This window comes from Lactuca sativa, chromosome 8, assembly GCF_002870075.4.
Source record: "Lactuca sativa cultivar Salinas chromosome 8, Lsat_Salinas_v11, whole genome shotgun sequence".
Lineage (NCBI taxonomy): Eukaryota > Viridiplantae > Streptophyta > Magnoliopsida > Asterales > Asteraceae > Lactuca > Lactuca sativa.
In genome coordinates this window covers 155,204,119-155,212,455 of record NC_056630.2, presented here as the reverse complement: position 1 = coordinate 155,212,455, position 8,337 = coordinate 155,204,119, and the positions used below count along the sequence as shown (strand labels likewise).

General features: G+C 35.4%; 1 pseudogene; it reads right to left on the bottom strand.

The window, feature by feature from the left end:
* Positions 1-1,636: 1,636 nt before the first annotated feature.
* LOC111886673 (carboxyl-terminal-processing peptidase 3, chloroplastic-like) lies at positions 1,637-4,673 on the bottom strand (annotated as a pseudogene).
* Positions 4,674-8,337: the final 3,664 nt, after the last annotated feature.

Here is an 8,337-nt window from a genome sequence, read left to right as displayed (position 1 = left end):
GATTTCAACATTTTTTATATAATTAACTAAATTATTAGCCAAATTTCCTAAAATACCAACATACTTTTCTATGAAGAGCATTAACACTATTCTTTTCCATCAAAAACTTCAAAACCTGCATAATTCACTACTAGAAAAACAGCCTTTTCCACACCAATAGCAAATGGCAAAGTGGAAGGGTAAACTTATATCTCTATTCCATGATAAAAAAAAACAGCCACATGAAAATCTGAAAAAAGATAAAACCATAAATAAAAATAAACCCAATCAGGCACAAGACTTTTGGAGCAGTAGCACATATGAAATGGACAACAATGATAAAAAAAAAAAAAAAAAAACGAGTTTTGGTGTTGGGTTGAAAAAGTATGAAGTTCTTCTAGACGATAAACCAAAAGAATTCACTAAATAAACTTCTATATAATAAAAGAAGTAAAATTAATTATACCCTGTCATTTGGAGCTGCTGCATACCCATAATGAAGAATGGAGGAGTGCAACAACTAGAAGAAGAAGAAGAACAGAAATAGCTCTTATTCATGAAAAAAACATTTGTACCCTTTGATATCTTTTAGAAATCAGCAGAAGAGTGCAACAACACTTACAATAAGAAATCAGCATCAATTGCAGGAATCAGATTACACTGTAATGCTTGATTCCATTCCCTCTTTGATTACTGCATACCAAACACACTACCTTATTTAAAGTAACTATGATTACGGCATTGTTACTTTATGAATCTAACCCTAAAAAAAGCTATAGAACTGAGGAGGCGAAGATTACCACATCTTTATTTTGCAACATGAATGTCCCCGTTATGATGAATACCTGTTGATGACAAGAAACCAAATTATCAAGATAAAAATAATTATAACATTTCTTGCATTTTGCATAAATATGTGCAAATATTATCTTATATTAAGAAATAAACTAATAGTAGCATGCAATTAATGAAGTAGACAGATTTAGTCCCTGAAAAACTTACATATAAAACATTCTTTATAATGGATGCACAATTTAAAGTCAACGAGAGAGCAAATCCAGTCAACATGGCTATGAATGGATAACTTGTGAGTAGTGGTATAGACACAACCTACACAAAACATATTCAAGACCTCACTTATCAAACAAACATTCCATTTTTCAAGATTCATATATAAAACTTTTTTTCTCATGGAAAATCAATAATTACATAAAAAATGAATAATTACATAAAAAATGAATAATTAAATTAAACAAATGGTAAAAGAAAAACTAAATTAAAGAAAAATCGCTTACTCCTGCAATACGAGCTACTACTATGGGGCCAAATATCCTCTCCATAATTGGATACAATGTGAACTGGAAGTGTAAATCATATTCATACCTGTTTATAACCAGGGAGCATCTATGAAACATCATTATGTAGCTCATCGCTTCTAATTTCCAGCAAGTGTAAATCAAAATAATAAGCTAAATAGTAAATATGCATCAAGCCAAGGGAAAAAGGTGGAATTTTTAATACCTGACTTAGGAGCTTTTGTATGTCTATTGTTGAAAATGTGATCTCATGCATAGGCCTGCAGTATCCCAGTTTAAAAGGTACATTTAGTTAGACAATTGTGTACAAAAGCTAATAACTGTCCTGATGTCTAGTGGCTTCAGATTAAAGGACTTACAACAAATCTTGTAAGAGCATAAATGAAAAGTGCAGTGTTGTAAACTGTAATAGAAAGAAATAAAAGTAAAATGTTTTCACAATAAGCAAATACATAAAAGTACGTTGTTATTTCTTGTAAACTGTAATATACCTGGAAAGTGAATATGACCTGGAAAGTGAATATCATCCTCTGTCACATTCTCCAACATAATGAACTTAGGGACATTAATCAATGGAGGATCATTTCTTGGGTTGACAATGACTGGAATATCCAAATCATGCTTCCCATGCTTGTTCATGGTGGTAACCCTAACAATATCTTCACCACTGAAGTTCCCCTCCCTGGTTTATAAATATCATATAATATTAAGAGGTTAAAACTCAAAAGTAAAGGGAAAGTAGTTTAAAAAATTGGTAGAATTTTGAGTACCCGATGTATCTAGGGTTTGCTCACACAGTTGAACCATCTCTTTATGCTTCCCCAGTTGTGTAATAAGTAGGGGAAAATCAGTCAATTTCAATTATTAAACTAACAAAGATTATGAATCACATTCACATACCATGAGAAGAGCCTCTCCTTTAATATTAAGTAGTTTCTCTGAAAAAGAGCTTATTGACCTTCATGAAATTGGGATCTAATGCAGCAGCCATTCTACAGTGGTTTAGACATTTTCCCTCATTCTTCCAAGAGCCATGCGTATAGTTGCACGATTGCTATAACAGAAAATAAGAGGCTGTATACAAACGCCAGGTGTCTCTGTATGTTGTATTGAACTAATACCCTTTGAATAACATACTTCAGCTTCTGATAAATCTCCACTCTTATAAACCTCGTTTCCCCTGCACAAATCAATTTATTTCAGAAATCAAAATCATATTAGGTTTATACAAATGTAAAATATCAAAAAAAAAAGGGGGGGGGGGGGGGGGGATAAAACAACACCTTTTTCGCCAACTGTCACATGTTTCTTGTAGCCTTTGTGTGCTCCCTGTTACCAGGTGTATGAGAATAGGACACATTAACACAGCCAGTTCTCAGCTTATACTTCTTCTGATGTGTCCGTTGTCTCACTGCCATGTTAGCACTAGCAAAAGATGTAACAGAAGGTGAATATATAGATTTTCATGTCAAAAAAAAACTTACAAGAACAACTAGCGGATCACGAGTAAGAGCATGGCCATTGATCATGTTAATAGGAAGCATGTTCCTATCTCGATCTATTGTGTTCACTAGAGTCTCATCTCCATTCAGCCATATTTGAGCAACATCAAGTCTAGCCTTCATGAAACCACCTTATAAATAAACATATATATGTAAATACTTGTAGATAGTCAAACAAAAGTTTACTAAAGTCAACTTTAGGCTACAGACTGGATTGTTTCGGAGATCCAAAATGCAAGATTCAACACCCTAATTTTCCAATTCACGAATGGCGTGTTTCATATTTGTAGCAGCAGGCTGTTTACAAAATCTTGTTGTTAGATGAATTTAAGATATGAAGTTATAAAGTAAGACTAAGATTTAGAGAATTAATAAGCACCTGGGAGAAGGCTAATAGCTTTACATATCCGGTTTTGGATACATGACCATTTGGTGTTCTATGAGGAATGATGACACTTGATATAGGAGAAAGTCTGATGAATTCCCGGGGTAGTTTCACCTCTCTAAAACTAGAGTCAATGGCCAACTTTTTTCCCTATAGATCATAAATGTGAACATGCACAAATTTCTATAAAATCCTTTAGAAAGGAATCAACCATTACATTCCTTCCTACAAAACTTACATTGTGCACTTTGACTGTAACACTTGTCCCAACATTACCTTTAAGCTTTTGTGCAGCAGCTTCACCACTAATCCCTTTAACTCTCTCTCTCCATTTATTTCAATCAACTCATCTCCTACATGTATTCTAGCTCTAGCAGCTAGGCTACCCTCAACACAGGACAATACAACCTGAAACAAAAAATTTAAAATTTTTAAAAATAAAAAATAAATAAGAATCCATAACTGAGGTCTCAAGTTCAAGTCTCGACATCACCAACCAGATGACCGGTTTCTGGTTCAGTATTCACAAATAGTCCAACTCCTTGCACGTTTCCATCACTTCCAATTCTAAAACTTTGGTATTCCTGTACAAATCATTGCCGAAAAGAAAATAGAGTAAGTTTCCCCTTTTGGAATCTAGGAGTAAGAATAAGTTACAAAAATGGTCCCTGTTGTTTCTGAATTTTAGTCCAAAACTGAAAACTCTTTCAGAAACCACGGGGACAATTTTTGTAAAAGTAATGCGAAAAGTTGCACCTTTAGACTGATAATGCGAGTGAAGCAATCTCCAAGAGTAGAAAGCATTCCTTTAATCTTGCTGTATGCGGCATCAGTTGTTCTAAGTGGAAGCATTTCCACCATTGTTTGTTGGAATTTCGAGTCCCAGTCTACAGAAAACACATAAACTTACGTTAAACTTATTGACACTAAAAGACATAAAACAACAAAAATGAATCGTACCTTGATGATTAAAAGTTGGATCAACAAAAGTCTCTCTGATCAAACCCCAAGTCTCTACGAGGGTTCGCTGCACAACATTCACCTGTTACGAAATCAAATTTTACCAAACCCATATAAGCAATAGATCGAACACCTTATCTGCACAACCCAATCAAACTACTAAAAAAGATGATCGAACTGAACACCTACCTCATGAGTATGAGAAGCTGGGAATGCTATTGTTAAGGACTCGGCAAGAGTTGGCGAATCTAAACAAACAGAGACTGCAGCAGCGAGCCCGATCAAACCTTTAGCGATTGAATCAATCAATTTCTTATTGGATTCAACTGATTTATTCGAATTTGCCTTGGGTAAAGCTTGAGGTGGTGTTGGTACTTTACACTTGCTATGGTAACCATTGAAATTGGAAGAAGATAATCAGTACTTATAGGGAAAAGTTGAAGAGGTTGGTGTTTGAGGGGTTTTGGTGTAAATTGATGAAAGGGGTGAAGAATTACTAAGATCGAGATTAGGTCGGCGCAGAGCATCCATGGTAGATACTCTAACTGGGGGATTTAGGCGGTTTGTAGATCGTAATCAAGATGAAGGGATTTATGGGGAATGAATGAACAAGTGTAATGGTTGGATTTAAGGGGATTTATGGTAATCCCTAAAAATCGGACCCAAAAATCTGTATATCAGGTTTACAAATACACAAACCATGCTTTTTCCTGGTTCAGAAAACTAGAAGGGTGATTAGGGTTTTCCACAGAGAGAGAGAGAGAGAGAATGCAGTGGTAGAGAGAATGCAGAGTTAGAGACTTGACCCAACATTTATTATACCTGGTAGAGAAGAAATAAGGAGGTTTGCTAAACCCTGTCGCAGCCATTAATCTCTTTATCCTCACATAGTCACACAGGGAGCAATGATCGATCTCAGAATTCTCACATGTCTCGTCAATCTGGCCCCTCAGCCAAGAAGAAATCCGACACTGATAAGAAGAAACGAGGCCTCACAGCGAAACCCTAAGGTTTTTCGAATGTTTCTTGATTTTCCATAACAAGATAAGAACAAGCGTGGTGTGGACTTACAAGTACGGCTTTAGAGGGGTGAATAGGAGTTTCAGATCATAGAAGCGGAGAATAAAGAAAGGGCAGAGATAGTTAGAGACAGCGAGGGAGGGCGGCATACGGCAACGACAAACTTCATCATCTTCTTCCACTGCCTGGCGGTGTGTGATTCATGGCGACGACGTGATTAGGGCAAGAGGGAAACAACCATCGAAATAGAGAAACAAAAAGGGAGAGTCGATTGTGAAGATAAAGAAAACAAGGTAGAAAAGAAAGGCGGGTTTTCAAAATTTTAGGGTTTCGTTTCCCCCGTTATCTTCTCAAGGCGCGTTTCCTTAAAATTATAAAGCGACACCTATAGAAGACACGCGTTTAAGATAAAGCGCCCTCCGTGTTTTTAATTTTTTTTCTTGAGACACTAATTTAAGGGCACGCAAAAATGCGTGTCCACTGTCCTTCAAATTTTGGAAGTCTGACATTATTTTTAAGGACGCCCAAAAATGTGTAACGTGAATCAGCGAGTGTCATTGTTTGCGCGTCATTAAAGGCTATTTTTCTTGTAGTGAAGGAAAAACACCTAATGTAAGTCTCGAACACAGGATATCTAATAAAAAATATAACATGTTAATCTTTGAGCCAATTAAATTTGTTAATTCATTCGTAATTTACCTAAGAAACAACTAGTTATTTCAAATGATATATTTTTTGAAAAAACCAAATAAATGAGATCATATTTGTAGTAACTTGTTGATCCGAATTATGATGGCATGACACACCTAAATAGGTTTTTATGCCATAACAAAGATAGCCCTTGGCACATCGACTAACATGTCCCGACCCTCAAGAAGAAGTTGCGAGTCAGCGCCCTCTTGTGGTAGCACCCAAGAATAATAACCAATAAATATATGAATTTCTTAACAAATATGTCCTTGGAAATAGCCAACTATTTTTTTTGGAATGAGAATTTCCCTAACGAGGGTTTTTGGGTCAGCTTTCGTGCACCAAATAATCCCCCGCTGCAAACATGAGGCTTTGCCTAATGCCCTGGAGTATATGCAGACGAACCTCCATGACCACGGGGGCTGAGTATTAAATGAATTACAAATGAATTAACAAACTTGATTGGCTTAGAAATTAGCATGTCACATTGTTAATTAGATGTCCCAGATTCAAGACTTACACTAGGTGTTTTCCTTCATTTTATAATAAATTAGCTAATACATCTTGCCCCTTAAGGAGAAGTCGTGGTCTCGACTTTTACCTTCAACGCCTCTCCCTTTTTCAATTTAAGGGTTCATGGCTAAAAAAATACAAAATTAAATGGCAAATGGAGAACAAAAAATATTGTGGCTAAATACAAACTGATGTGTAAATGTCGGTGCTAAATGCAAACCGAGAAAAAAACTTTATACCAGCATAACTGTCACGTCACCATAACCTGTTGGTGACCGACCAAGCACCCAAAAATGAAAAGTTTTCAAAAATATAATGGCAAATAAGGAACAAAAACAAAAGTTGGGGTTAAAACAAAATATGTTTGTATACATAATGGATTTTGTATCATAATATCAGGAAAATTACTTAAGGAGAGACAAGTTGTACTAAGGATAAAAGCCACTTCAAAGCTCCCATTCGAGCAATCATCAAAATTTGATGTCATCAAGAGAACCATGGGACACCAAACTCCTAAATTCTTCTCTTGGTCTCTGGTCTTCAAAAAATTACAAATTTCTATTCTAATACAAATTTCCTAACTAAACAGCTACAATTTAAAAGAAATTTAACGTCCCAAAAATTTCAAAAAGATTCTCGTTTTAAAAACTAGATTAACCAACTGAAAACTTTAACTTAAAATCAATAAGTGACATTCATTTTTTTTTTGAAACCATATTGTTATTAGAGATAATCTAAAAAAGTAGCAGAAATCAATATCTTCGATGCGTGTGTGTATGATGGGTTTTAGTATAATACAACATCCTATGGTGCACATACAACCCTAAATGCTTTGGATCTATGTTTTCTCTAATTATACATGCAATATTGTTTCCAAAGCATTAAGCCTACAACTAGCATACAATTGGTATAAACAACATGAAATTGAGTTATAGAGTTACCTCTTTATTATAGCTTGTAGTTTTCTTGAGTTTGATATTTAAGAACTTAGTGCCCCAAGTGTTGTACCTCAAATGGAATCATGACACACCTAGAACAAAGGATGATGTTTGAGAGAGTTTCTTGCAATCAAATCGGCTCAATGTTAACACTAGTGTCTCTAGTACCCAATTTTGGATGCTAAGGGGCTTCTTATATAGTGTGGGAAGATTAGGGTTACACCATGTAAACCCTAATGTGCATGACCTTCCATATTCCTTAGGCTTTATGCGTTTAAACCCCCATGGATCATCCATGGGCTGTAACATTGGTTTAGCCCAACCTAAAGAATCATGGATCATTGGCCCACACCATAAGAATGAATGATTTACCAAATCAATCCCCGTATAATTAATTAGTCTCTTTTGATCACAAAATTAATTCCAAATTAATTCTTGATCAATACTAATTAAATAAGATGATTTCATATTAATATATTAGAACTTATAATATATTAATAAATCATGAATATCCTCTTCTCAAAAGTCCATCCTTACAAATTGTTCTGGTGCCATGTAACCCAAATGGACCATGCTACTCTCGGGTCAAGTACATACTAATTATAGTTATGGGCTTAGACACCTAATCCAACAGTCTCCCACTTGGATAAGTCTAATAACTATTATTGCAAGTACGACTCCACAACCCGACTATCAATCGTTGCTCTTAAAAGCCGTTGTCGATCTCTGCCCTAGTCAATGATGCGTCCATTCGATAAGGGATCATATATTCCTCCATTCTAGATATCATATGCACTGAGACATGGATTATAATCATTCTATCTGTCCATCTGTTGTTTCCCGATTTCCGACTTATGACGACCAACTAATTGAACAAATCAAATTAGTCCATGCTTGGCCAAGCACTTATGGGTGTCATCACTAAATCATCGAGAGGCACACAAATATCGCTTTTATCCACATGGGGTAAAAGGAACGAATAAATTTCGACCCAAATAATTTCTTGTACTTACTCATCAAATCACACACAATGA